At 42.2% G+C, this 13,132-nt stretch overlaps 1 protein-coding gene across 5 annotated transcripts in view; it reads right to left on the reverse strand.

Moving 5' to 3' along the window:
* Positions 1–452, reverse strand: part of CHD9 (chromodomain helicase DNA binding protein 9) — an 87,273-nt gene extending 86,821 nt beyond the window's left edge. For 3 of the 5 annotated variants that reach the window (XM_042027511.1, XM_042027510.1, XM_042027508.1), the window contains exon 1: positions 352–451. The gene's annotated coding sequence lies outside the window, so the exon portion shown is untranslated. Of the gene's footprint in view, positions 1–351 lie in introns of all 5 variants that reach the window. The other 2 variants (XM_042027512.1, XM_042027509.1) reach the window with 1 other exon arrangement.
* Between the last annotated feature and the right edge of the window lie 12,680 nt (positions 453–13,132).

A 13,132-nucleotide genomic window follows, 5' to 3' on the forward strand; every position in this document is an offset into this window, starting at 1 on the left:
GTGTCGGCGAGGGGCGGAAGCGGGCGGGGGCGGCGGCGGGGAGAGCCCGGGTGCCGAGCAGGCCGCGCCGCGCCGACCCCGGCGGCAGCAGGGGCGGGCAGGGCCGGCGGGGCCGTCCGGTGTCTCCGGCACCTGGACCGCGGCCTGCCCGTCCCTCCGCACGTACTCACCGCCCGGTTCGCCATTACGGAGCCGCCGCCGCTGCCCGGCAGGAGGCGGCGATACCCCGCGCCTGTGACAGCTCCGCGCCGGGGCGGCCGCGGGCGGGCGCGGCGGCTTCCCCTCCCCCCCGCGGGGATTCCCCCCGTGTCTCCCCCCCCCCGGGAGCCGGCGGGCGAGGGCGGCACTCACCGTGCGGTGTCGCAGGCCGGCGGGCGGCGCGGGCGGTGCTCGGCGCTGTCCCCGCGCCTCTCCCCGCTCCTCCCCGCGGGCGCTGCGCGGGAGGGGCCCCGCGCGGGGGGGGGGGGGGGGGGGGGGGGGGGGCGAAGTTTCACTCGCTCCGCGCCGCGACCCCACCGGCCCCAGCGAACCCGCGGGGACGGGCTGGGGGGCGCATTTGCATATTTGTCACCCCCGCGCTGATTGGCCGCCCGCGCGGGGGCCGCCGCCGCGCGCTGACACGGCGGCTCGGAGAGGGAGGGAGGGAGGGAGCGGCGTGAGGGGAGGAAGAGGCGGGCGGAGCGGGGACGGGGCGCGGGAAGGGGCGTGCGCGGGGCGGGGATGCGCGGGGGGCGGAGAGGGGAGCCGGGAGCGTGCGAATTTCCTTCCCGAGACACCTTCTCCCTCCCGCCGCAGCCCCCACGGGAGGGGCCGCCCTGGTGGGGCGGGGGCGGGCGGCTCGGAGCCGATGAAATGGTGCGCGCGGCGGGCTGGGTATATCCAATATGGCCCCTGTGCCGGGAGAAGCCAATCCCGGGCGCGGTTACTCCGGAGGCTCCGGCGGAGGCCGGGCCGGGATGCGGGGCAGGCCCGTGGCGGCGGTGGGGGGAGCGGGGATTTTCCCTGGGAAAGGGAAACTTGGCGCTCCAGCGCGTTTTCGCGAAGCGCTCACGCAGCCGCTGTGGGCGCCCCGGCCGTGCCTCGGGAAGAACGCGCTCAGCAGCGGGAATGCCGCCTTCGCTCTAGGAAATCGCGGGGGCGCGTTTGACACCGACACTGGGGATGCTGCTTGTTATCCAAGGCTCTCCCTCCCTTCCGGCGGAGCCTGTGGGCTGGCAGCTCAGTTCATCTGACCCACCAGGTCTTCCATTGAAAGCCAAGTGCTTGCAGGGAGAGCAAGGGGAATTCCCGCCTGTCAAAGGAAAAGGTGGATGCCAGGCAGGACGAGCGTAGCCTCAGGTACACCATATCAAGCCACTTTGGAATACATTTCTTGAACATGCTAAAAGGGCACATACATTCCTACAAAATTAAATATAAGCTTTTTCTTTTACGTAATACTTTTCCAAACATATTAAAATTAAGCGCATTTATCCCCAAGTATTGATTTCAAGATGAAAATTCAGAAGTAACCATTGCCAAAACCACTTCAATATTATCTGAAATAACTTTTATTTTTGAAGTGTCAAGCTACAAAGCTGTTACAGGAGTCGTTTGCCTGTAGCAGGACAGCAGAGCAAAAAGCTCGAGGAGGGAGTTTGTAGCATGGCTGAAATGAGAAACCTTGTTGGGTCTTGCCTGCAGCTTTACTTATGGTGCCAAATAAATAGAGAAAAAAAAAAAAAAAAAGAAGAAGAAACACTTTACGTGGGCAGTTACATAGCTCTTGTGAGTTGACCTAAAGACTGAATTAAGAATTCCAGGAATATAAGAAAATTCTCAGTCAGAGTTATCTATGCTTGGGTATTGTGCCTGTGAGGACCGCATGCATAGAGGCAATCAGAAATCTCACCCTAAGTCTTCCGTTCCTTGCTGGCAGGGAACTAGGGATATGCTTCTGGTTCTCTCCAACCTGTTGCTTCTAGGGTTAGGATATAATTTAAGATAAATTTTATCATTATACCAAGAGTCAGATTTGTTGTGTATCTTATATGCTTAATTATATATTGTAACTCATTAATTGATTTCAGAGTTTCTAAATAGTTTCTCTATTGAGATTCTGTACCTACAAGCATAAGGTAGGTTCTTGCTCGGCATTAGTTTAGAGGACAAGCCTTTAAGCAAGCTGCTTCAATGTTTTAGCTTTACAGTACCTTTATTTTTCTCCCTATCTGTCAAATCCTTCATCATAAAAACTTTAATTTTCCTCTCAGACTATTCAGAAGACTACTGTTAATATTTATGCTAAACTTTCTGTGTTACTCTCTTATTTTAGCCAGCCCTATAGATTTTTTCTTCCTAATTTTCTTTTCTCTCACTAGCAATTGAGAAAAACTTCAAAAAATAAATATAGTTGTTGGGGGTTTTTTTTAAGTCCTAATGGCTTCTAAATCAAAACCTTTATGTCTTTGCTCCTGTAGCTCCCATAGAGAAATAAGCAAGTACTTCAATGGAAAAAAGGTAGCCTTCACCCTTTTATTACAATTAGCCAGCCAATGGTAGTGCTTCCTTAATAAAGCTATCAATACCAGTGTAACATTGTGAAGTGCTCTCAGCTCTGGATAGTGTGAATGGCAGTGTCATAAGTTGAGAGCACAAGCTTAGAATCATAAATCACATGAACGACTGAAAATAGGATCATGTGACTGGTTATTCTGCTGCTCAAAAGGACGTTGAAACTCATGAGCATTTAATGTTTAGATGGCTCCTTTTAAAAGTTAGAAAACAGATTGCATAAATGTACAGAATTAAATGGTGATTTTTTTTTTCTAGGCTTCATTTTCTTAAACACATTACTGTCTCATCAGTTTTGGAGATGGCTTTTACACAGTGTTAATTTTTATTTCCATCAAAGCTTCTTACATTTTACATTACCACCCTGAAATCCTACTATTGTTTCAAGCAATCATAATTTTAACAGGTTTTATGTATTTTATGGTATCTTTATTTTCTCAGCAGCACTGCTTCACAAGGTAATTATATTGTCTTGATTATAGTGTATTGGTGATTCTTTTGAAATGTTGGGTTTGGTAAGAGTGAAAGAATACTTTGTCCCTCCTCTCCTTTTTTTTTTTTTAAATAAATACTTTTCTTCAAATGTCTCATGTACCACACTTTTAGAACACATGCATTTTTTAATGTTTTCGGTTCTTACAGAACTATAGTGATTTATTCTGCTCAGGATTTACCACGTGTGTGTCTTGTAACTCATTGTAGCCTATAGAGGGAGAAGTCCTGTGTACTCAAAACAAGGATATTCATCCTTTATCCTTCTGTAGGTGTGGAATAAAATTTTGCAAGAAAACCTCTAATAGAGGAAATCAGTTGCTGAGCTTTTCTGTACTTCGGTTATCCATGGAAGTTGCTGCAGAGGTATTAGGTCAGGGCTCAAATGACCCATTGAATCATTTAGGTAGGAAATGACCTCTAAGCTCATTGAGTGCAACCGTTCCCCCAGCACTGCCAAACCCACCACTGGCCCATGTTCCTCAATGTCACATCTACATATCTTAAATCCCTCCAGGGATGGTGACTCCACCACTTCCCTGGGCAGCCTGTTCCAATGCTTTACAACCCTCTCAGTGAACAAATGTTTCCTAATCTCCAATCTAAACCTTCTCTGGCACAACCTGAGGCCATTTTCTCCTGTCCTATCACTTGTTACTGAGGGGAAGAGACGGCCCCCCACCTGACTACAACCTCCTCCCTTCAGGTAGCTGGAGAGAGCAATAAAGTTCTCATGCAACTGAATGTGCTGCTGAGATTTCACTGTTGCCACAGTGACTGCTTTGATCCCTCTCAGTAGCCACTCTGTGTGGCTTGGGAAAGCAGAGGACAGCTGTGTGCACAGATCGCTGTGTTGGAGCATCTCTCTCTGTGTCTTTGTGCTCTAAAAGCCTGGTAAAATCTGGGATGCAGGTGAAGACCTGCAGTGCCACGCAAAACAAGCCCTTGCTGAGATGTTCGGTTGCTCAGTGGGTGCCTCTGCAACCTGCAGCATGAACAGGGAACACTTTCTCCAGGTAATTTCTGGAGCTATTAACAGCTCTGCAAGGTGAGGGGCTCTGCTCATATCATTTTACCTTTGAATATATTCAAAGTCACATGTTCCCATACGGTTCAAATCGGGGAGCCCTGCTTGTTTCCTTGTGCTGTTGTGTGGCAGTTTGTGGTTTTGTGTGAGCTGGAATGAACACTGGAACTCCTGCAGGGAGCAGCTATGCTGTACACCTGCACATCTGAAACACTGCAGATGCAAAGGAAGTACCCGGAAGCAGATGGTTTCTCTCATGGCCTAGCAGAGACAGATGTAAATCAGGATATCGTTATAAATCTTTTTAGATTAGGACAAAATTTAGTTATTTGACAGTGCTTGAGAACAATTGCGTCCAAGGATGTGGATCAGAAATAGAGGCTGGAATTCTGCATATAAACCTTTCATATTGTGATAAACAACTACAAATAAAGATCTGATTGCTAATTATATGTGCAAATAATCTGCTTTGTAATATGGAAATCTGTTGGCAGCTAGAGAGTTCTACTTTTACTATGTCCTAAAAGTTTAACTGGCAGCTGCGTACTACTGATGTAAATTGAGTAAACCTGCAGTCAAGTATCAAAATGCTGATTTCTGAAACTATTTTCGTTGCTGTTTCCTCAAACACCTACATCTGTGTCTGCTTACCACAATGACAGCCACAAGTATGCTGTTAATTTGATGAAGCCCTAATGATAGTATTGAAATTTGTCATGAAATAGGAGGTATGAAGGGTGAACATTTTAAATCTGAGCTTACTGAAAAATTCTTTTTCTACCACATCATGTTTTTTATTAAGAAACTTATAAAGCACGTTTTTAGGGTACACATGGCAGTGCCCAATTTTAGGTTTTAGCAAAGGTTTACTGCATTGTCTTTTGAAAGAACAGGAGTTTGTATCTTGATAGGCTGGGGTCAGTTTGTGATTCTAGGCACTGCGATTTGTGAGTTTGGGTTTAAAGTGTAGTCTGTAAAGATCGCTTTTAAAGAAGAAGGGGGATACAGGACCTCCTCTAGGCTCTTGTGTTAGGAAGAAAACAGCCCTTTATTAAGCCCAGCTGCAGGTTGTGATGAGCACATGGAGCTCAGGTCACCTGACTCTCTCTTGTCTCCGTAAGGCAGCACTGAGGCCTCCTTGCAGTTTTCTGCAGAGTGGTTTGGTAGGGAGGAGTTTTCAGGAGAGAAAGAAATCAATTATAGCTGTAGAAAAGTGTTTTTCTGCTATTTCTACAGTCCTCGAGAGGGAAGGCGTGCGCTAAATGTCTTTGCAAACAATTCGATGGGTGATGGTATGGGTGTTAAAGCCTTTGAAATGGGTCTTAATGTCTCTACTAACTTTGGGCAGCAGGTTTGTTGCAGAGCCCAGACAGCTTGGCTCCTGAAACAGACGAGTGGGTCTGCACAAGCCTGAATTCTGAACTTTGGGGTAAAATGACAGGTTCAAGGGGGGCTTTGTGGTAGGCGGTTCGGGAAGGCTGTACCTTCCTAGTACCTCAGCCAGTAGGGAAAAGGAGAGGGCAACATGCGGCCGGGAGTTTAGGATAAAAGGAGGCTGCGCCCTTCGAAACCTCGAGAGACAAAACCCCACGGGCATGTGTCCAGTGGACTCTCTCCCTTTATTCGAATAAAGTTGCAGAACTCTGTCTGCTTTATGGGCACTGGCTTTTCATAGCGTGATTTTCCATGCAAAAGCCTCTGGTAAAAGTTTGGTAAGGAGTGGGAAAAATCAATGTATTATCGAGTTCTGATAGGATAGGACAACACTTCAGAATAACAGAAGCTTCAGAAACTCCTCAGGGAGTCTGAATGTACAAAATAGAAGTAAGAGTAAGTTATTAATTTGTCAGTTGCTTATTCTTGAACTGGAGTAGGGAGGGAATCCTCCTGAAGGAAAAGCAGCTCAGATAGTCAAGAGTAATTGCAAACCATAAACAGACTTTGAGGGCTTGCCCGTGTAGCTCTACTAAACTTTTTAAGGTTGTAGCTTTGGGACTGCTTTCACTCCACAGCTAGCTGTAAAACTAGGCAACACTGGGACCCCTTAAGCTTGAGGGAAAAAATAGAACATCCCCTGGGTTTTTAGAGTTCATTTAAGCACCTCTGAAATTAGAGCTGGAAATACTGTTTTATATAAAGTGGGCATCCATATTCCTGTTCTGAGCAGCCTATGGAATAAATCCCTAAAATGTTACGTTTTAATTCAGTACTTACGTGTGACAGGCGAGGCAGAGCGCGGCCGAGCAGTGGCTGTGCCCGGTGCGCCCAACCCTCTCGTTGTTCCTCCGTGCAGAAAGGTCCTGCTGCCCTCCTGTGGCCCTTCCCATGGACACGGGTTTGCTCTGGAGCTGCCGGAACATTAACTTTCCTTTGAAAAGCTGAATTTTCAGCTGCCTGCAAAGTGAAAGGTGTCCTTATTCTGGTACGAAAGAGCTAGTTACAGGATATGAAGTATTTTTCTGTGGTAAAATTAGCTTTGTGGATGACAGGAGAGCAGTGGATGTCACTTACCTCAGCTTTTGTTAAGCTTTTCATCACATATCCTGCAGTATTCATCTATCCAAGTTAGGATTTCATGCTCTGAATGGGTAAGTAATCAGATGAATGGAAAACTGGATGAACAGGCATGGGGGAGTGTTTTAATACACTATACAACTTCTGGTAAGAGAAAAAATACCCTAGGGACCCATATTGAGACTAGTTTGGTTTAACAGCTTTATCAGCTGCTTGGAGAGGTTTGCAGGTGACAAGAAAATGGGGTAGGGCCAGGTGACAAGCTGGATGATGAGGCTGCCACTCAGATCTAGACAGTACTGGCAGGAACATGCTTTCCTGAAGCTTGTTTTCTAGTATCTGAACACATTCTAGGAATCTGGTATGTCCTGTGCTGTCTTGAACATATTGAGAAATTTGTTTTGTAAATCTAAATAATGTAATAAGCCAAGCCAACTCGTATACTCTTTATCTGATGGAAAATGTGGATTATCATTTGTTGCTTTACAAAAATTGTAGTGAAGCTATAAACCTATGATTCAGTCTCTTGTCAGTGTTGGCTTCAGTAAGTAAACCTCAAATTTCCACTGAGGTAATAGCCAAGTAATCATGAAACTGTAGACAAGTTCATGAGTTCAATTCTTTATAACTCTCTGCTGTTAACTGAGACTAAAACTCACCTGAAAAAATTTAAAGAAAAGAAAATTCTTTTTTTGGTGCCACTAATACCAGTCATTTTTAAAGTGAACCTTCTTGCCTTTGCTTTTAACTGGATACATGCAGAAGAAAACTGTAGTTCAGCACTTGCGTGAAAGAAATTTATTACTGTGTAAACTTGATCAATGCCATACAGCTTATGCAAATGGTTGTCTTGTGAGTTTCTAAGGTATGATGGAATAACTGCTAATGTTACTGAATTCTGTAAATGGTGTAGTTGATCACCTGATTACTGCAGCACATGTATTTTAACTTGCATCATCTGTGCTAGACCAGGAATCTCACTGGTCTGTGCATCTCCAGAGTGCCTCTGCATGACTGCTGTGCCTGCCATAGGGTTTACAGTAGGGTACTGATTGTAAGACTTCTAAACCAAAGAAGTTTGTGTCTATGTGCCCCAAAGTATCTTCTCCTGAGGACTGATTCGAGGTGAACTCTGGGGGATTCACCAGTCATTTGGCTAAAGTGCTTCTGACAATCCTGAATACTGTAAGAGCTACACAAACAGATTGTGGCTGCTCTGCCCATCTGCAGGACTGATGGGTCCAATAGGGAGTGAGGGCAGAACAGAGATGTCTGTCTGACAGGGATTTTAGGAAGCTACAGGAGAGAGGTTTTGTTTTGTTAGCGTTCTGTGGTAATTTGGACCTGTCTGCCTAAATTCAGTTGAAATAATTCTTTGAATCTGGGCCTAAACAAATGAAGTTCCTTTGGACCTTGACTCTCTGGGCTGAAGTCAAATATTTAACATCTGCTTACAAGTGATTAGTTAATATGATAAGATGAACTTTTAAAGAATTGCAACTGTTCTGACTTTCATTTCTTGTTCAGCTTCACTTCTGTACAAGTTCTTTACCAGCCACAAACTAGAAGAATATGGTGAAATGAAACTTAAAGGCCTTTATAATTGTTACCTGTGGAAACATAACTGAAACAGTAATGTGCAGCCTAAGTATGTACTAGTGGTTGTCTGTTCAATGACTGAAGACTACTGCATACAATAAACTATATCTGTGCAAGGGAAATGAGAAATTTGAGTCTTAGCAAAACATTTCTTGGCAGGTAACACACCATAACTTTTTAGAAAATTAATTCTAATGTGCTTCCTGGGCAACAGAATCAACTGTGCGGTACTGTTTCTGTATTGCTTGTTTAGTTTTCTATTGCTGCTATAAACTTTGGTAATTTTTCAGATACTTGTAACTGATCTTATATTTTGTAATGCATTTTGGAATGCTTTGGAAAATTGACCTTAGTATGAGACTTAATTGCTGACTTTTAGTGAACTTCTGTTATTCACAAAAAATGAGATCTTAAATATTTGTTCTATCCAACAAGGAATGCAATACCTGTGCAGACTTTTATCACCATCTTCTAATGGTTCCCCACAGACATATAAGAATTAGGATTGCATTTTGGCTGTACTGGGTTTGATTGTTTAGCTGCTTTATTGCTTTTATGCTCCCTACTACCACCTGTTTTCCTTTTTTTTTCCCAAATTCCTCTAATAGTTACTTTTCCCTCCAGTCCTTGTCAGTTGCATTATTTAATGGCTAAATTGGAAGGCTACTTGAATTGTGTGTTTGTGCACATGCATGGGGTTTTGTGTTGTTGGTTTGCTGGGTTTTTTTCAGTAGTGCTTAATAAAAGAAGACTGTGCCCCTTGATTATGGCTCTGAAGAAACTGATTTTTGGCTGCTCCTATTTGGAAGTTAGAAATAAAGAAATAACCTAAATTCTACTGAACTTAATAAAGGAAAATACTTGTATTTTACCTTTTTATATGAGCCTCTTTTATTAGTTTAGATGGAGGAGGGGTGTGTGCATATATAAAGTATATGCGTATAGTACCATGCCTCTACTTCAGAAGAGGCAGTTTGTAGCACAAATTCTTTCAAACTTCATAATATTGTTAAATCTACTTCTGCAAAAATGAGATTTGACTGCTCACAAGAGGGCACTGCAGCTTTACTTTTGTGCATGTTATTGTGAGCCATGAGATCTAGCAACAGAAAAGCAAATAGTATTGTCATTTTCCAGTGTAATTTTAAAATGAAGCTCTTATCAGTATAGATTGCCAGTTTGGTTTTGATTTGCTCTTATTTTTAACAGAAATTAAGGTATTGGAAGTAATACAGAAATTAGAGTTGAGATCTTTGAATGGAATGTCCTTGTGTCAGCTTCGGGGTCAGAGTATTGTAGCTGATGATGACTGAGTAAGGCAAGTAAGATAAAGAAAGCTGTGATCTCATTAAAAAAAAAAAAAAGGGAAGACTGTCTGACCATAATGAACTAATTTATTTACTTATCAAAGCCTTAAGTGTCATTAGACAGCTCAGTAGGCAAGTCATCATGAGAGGAGTGTTCACTTAGTAAAGATTAATTATAGCCTCCAGCGTATCAAGTTTATTATGTCCAATAAGTATGTCAAACAGCTGGAGGAACATGTTTGTCTTTACACTTGATAACATTCTCTTGCCTCAAGGTCTGACTCCTGAAAGAATAATTAGTTGATGTGGGTCAATTGTTTCTGATTCTGCAAACTGCTTTTTGGTGTGTATTTAACTCTGTGCTTTAAGTAAAACAAAATTAAGTATTGGATTGCATGCCGAAGTTGTGAATACATAATTTTAATAGTGCATGAACTGTAAAGCACAGTGAGGTTTTTCTTTTTTCTTTTCTTTTATTATTGGTTACCTTTAATCCATGCATTTGTTGTATTTAAGAATAATTGTTGAATAATTTTTGTTCTAGCATTTCTTTTTCTCAGTGGAAATATGAAAGACTGACAACTCACAAATTGTTGGGCTTTTAGTGTCTACCTGCTGAAGAAATTCATTATAACAAACTGACTTTACAATTTTCCGTAATGGCTCTTCCTCTTCTGAAATTACTTCTCATTAAATGGCATAGACATTCAAAAAATCAGTTATGAAAAAGTCTGTCACTGAATAGACAAGGCAGGTTTGTAGCCAAATTGCAAATAGCTGAAGAGTCCATAAAAAGCTATGGAAGAAAATCTGTAGTTATATAAAAATTATTATATGCTTCCGAAAAGCACATATACCATAGGATTATGAAGGTGGTGCAGGGAGCTGATAAAAGCTACAGGAAACACCCAAATGTACAGTGAGGAAAAAAAGATTACTACAAGAAGTGAGTAAGATATGGTGTAAGGTGTTTCAGTAGAGTAAGGATAGCTCCTGATAACAGAATGAACTTAGGATCTCCAGAACAGGATTTAGCTGAAAAGTATAAAATAGGTTTTTATACAGTGCTCTGAAAGTGAAGTCAAAAAGGAAGATAATTTTTTGTTTTAAACAATAAGAACTTGATATTGGTAAGACGTAGGCACAATTTAGAATTTTAAGCAGACTGAGCTGTTGGGAGAGGCTTGTTACAGTGCAGTTTTGAAACAGAGTGAGAGAATTTTTTCTTAAGTAAGAATGTCTAGATAAATAATTCATCAAGAACAGATAATAATAATTGGGTGCATAGTTGAGTCTTTTTGTTAATGTTGTATGACTGCTGTTCATGGCAAATGAGTCTGGTTTACTGTGGAATTTGATGTGATCCTGTGTGGGAAGGAGTAAATCAGTGTATTGCAGTTGCCTTATAAATCTAGGCAGTGACACTGCTGTGATCTATCTTGAAAGAACCAACCAGCCTGAATACCTTACTCCTTAACTTAGTCCATGTGAAGAGCTACCCAGGTATACAAGCTACATGAGAAGAACTCCTGTCATTTGTGTGAGGACTAGAGTGATAATTTCAGCTAATGAGCCTGGTTTACAGAGATTTCCAAGTTCTGCTTCAGCAGCTTATCCCATGGTACTGTTAAGCTCCTCAGTAGTTCTGCCTTTTCCGTTTTCTCTTATCAGTTGTTGATTCACCTGTATTTTGGGAGCACCTCCCCAGCTCTTTAAAATGACACGAAATGAATTGTCAAGTGCATTCTGCTTGGCTTAAAGAGCAAGTAGACATGAACAGATTGTCTGCCAAACTCAGGTTTCAGTACTTTTTGGGATGAACATTTTGACCATGGTATGTTTTCTTAGGATGTGTGGCACAGTTTGTACAGTACTACCAGGCTTCTCACATGTTGGATGGCTTGTTTAAGTTAGCTACTTAAATTGCAGTGAAAAAGATCAAGAACGTTCCCAGAAGGTGTTTCATCAAGTGCAGCCTGCATACTGAAACTTAAGTTTTCTGGTTTTTATTCACAAGTTCAAGTAACTGGACTCCATCTCATTAAGGAATAGGTGAATTTGGTACAGGTGAATCAACAACTGATGGAGCTGACTTTGAATCTAGGGTTTGTTTGGGTTTTTTGCAGAGTTAGAGTCTGATTTTGCACAGCAGAAAGAATTGAATTGCTGCACTGATAGCCTACTATAAAGTCTGTTGGTCACATTATGTCCAAACTTTCTATGAAATGCAGAATAATAAGGTCTTCTCTGGTTAAAGGAAAACTGTAACTTTCTGGCAGTACTGTGAAATCACTGCTTTGTGACTCGTAGAGCAACTGGAGCTTTGTCCCAAAATGACTGAAGTATTATGATCTTTGATGGAATTGCGACTGTGGTGATAGAACTTTTGTGTATTGTTGAAAAGCTACTGGGCCGAACTTGTGGCTGGAATGCCTAGCTTGATTTATTTTTAACAGTTCCTGGTGCTTCATAAGTGAAGCCCCTTCCATCCTGGAATACTCTCTCTATTGCAGTTGTGATCTGTCCCACCGAGGGATTGGCAGGGTCAGTACACTATTTTTCTGTGTATTTATCTGGCACCTGGAGCATGCCACTAAAGCTCTGATTTATTCCTGAACTTGTCATAGAAAGCACTGAAAGCACTTCTTATGTGACTTCTGCCATCCAAAGGAGACATGTTTCAGCATTTTTATTTGAAAAACTTTGTTACATGTGTAGTGGTTTGGTCTAAAATACTCATTACTGATTATCTTCTGTGAGATAAGAATTAGGAGAAATGCAAAGCAGGCACCAAACTTGAAAGAATATAAAGAAGTTTATCTACGGCTAGAATATGTCCATATCAAAAATCCCCCAGTAAAAAACAAACCCCAAACAACAAAAACCCAAATAAAAAACAAACAACAACAAAAAACCCCCCAGGTCAGTCTTTCTCTGAAATTAAGTGATAAGATATGATTAGACACTGTTATAAAAATAAAACTTTAGACTGTAGTAAATCCACACTGGCTTGTGGTCTGTCTTTCTCTTTCTTTAGCTCGGCAGTTTCTGATTGCTGAGGTATCCGGTCAGGCTGTTGTTACTGTCATATCTTGCTGGAATGTGTAGAACTTTTTTTCTGTCAAGTCAGAATGGGATTCTTGTGAGATTTATAGCATGTATTAAGCAGAGGTTTTTTGTTTAGTCTTCAAGAGAATGATTTATTAAGTGTGAACTGACCAAGTGTGTGTATGTACAGCAAACAATGTCACCAATTAGGTAACATTTTCTTTTGGCAGATAGACAAAAGCTTAGAATCTCAGGATCTTTATCATGTCATATTGTAGGCTCGCTATTTCTTTCTCCCTCACCTGGCAAATGGCAGAAATTTGGCATTTAGCAATTCAGTGCAATAGATCTTACTGATGTTCCAAAAGCATGTACACAAATCTTAGAGTGACAGGTCTCTTAAGAATTCTAAAAGCTTAGTTCTTAAACTTAGTTCAGTGAAATTTTCAAGTACCGTAACATATTTACTTTTTGTTTTTTCTTTCAGCCAGCCAAACACAGATTGTGTTTTTAAAGAGAGAACAGATTGTCGTGGTTCCTTCTCTTTAGTGTACAGAAACACAGGCATATTTGACAGCAGCAGAACAGCATG

Source organism: Corvus kubaryi, unplaced genomic scaffold (assembly GCF_017639235.1).
Source record: "Corvus kubaryi isolate FWS band 111438036 unplaced genomic scaffold, C.kubaryi_AGA036_p1.0 37300, whole genome shotgun sequence".
Lineage (NCBI taxonomy): Eukaryota > Metazoa > Chordata > Aves > Passeriformes > Corvidae > Corvus > Corvus kubaryi.